The sequence below is a fragment of the Penaeus monodon genome, chromosome 15 (assembly GCF_015228065.2).
Source record: "Penaeus monodon isolate SGIC_2016 chromosome 15, NSTDA_Pmon_1, whole genome shotgun sequence".
NCBI classification, from domain to species: Eukaryota; Metazoa; Arthropoda; class Malacostraca; order Decapoda; family Penaeidae; genus Penaeus; species Penaeus monodon.
The window spans coordinates 25428237-25428808 of NC_051400.1; the positions used below are offsets into that span (position 1 = coordinate 25428237).

The 572-nt window shown below is 43.4% G+C and overlaps 1 protein-coding gene across 2 annotated transcripts in view; it reads right to left on the reverse strand.

Annotated features, from left to right (window-relative positions):
• The window catches only part of LOC119581848, a 43199-nt gene extending 42774 nt beyond the window's left edge, over positions 1 to 425 (reverse strand). Inside the window, exon 1 of one of the 2 annotated variants that reach the window (XM_037929987.1) lies at positions 134 to 425. The gene's annotated coding sequence lies outside the window, so the exon portion shown is untranslated. Of the gene's footprint in view, positions 1 to 115 lie in introns of both variants that reach the window. The other variant, XM_037929988.1, reaches the window with a different exon arrangement.
• Positions 426 to 572: the final 147 nt, after the last annotated feature.

A 572-nucleotide genomic window follows, 5' to 3' on the forward strand; every position in this document is an offset into this window, starting at 1 on the left:
CAAACACGAAAGCGAGTCTTTTCTCAAATATACCCACGGCAAAAGAAAACTCCTGCGCAGCCAAGGAGGAGCCGGCCACACTCCATAAGAAGAAAAGGTAGACAAGAAGACTGACCTAATCCAAGCTACTCACATATTTCTGCTTGGTTTTCGGTCGACACTTCTCACGAGATCTCCAACAGCCTCTGTTCTCGACAAGCCACGCCTGTATACTAGAGCCAGATAATACTAAGTACAGGAAATCCTCTCCCTCATCATGAGTGTTACTTCAGAGTGCACAGATCTCCGTCTTCAAGTCCACATAATGAATTTAAGTTTCTGTCTTAATCGCGGCTGTTTCTTTTTTAGTTATCATTAATTGAACGATTTCTTCTGTCTTTTCACGGTCGCAGTCTCCGTGCTTTCGATCTAAGGGCTGTCAGGGAGGTCTGCTTGTGTGTGATGGGCAGCCTTTGAAGACATTTTCTTTTCCTCTCTAATGTCAAGTAAACCCGGTGTTTATCTGTGTGACATTTCGTATCAAAGGTGGAGACATTTTCCAAGCAGCTATGCTTCAAAAAACGAAAAGAAAA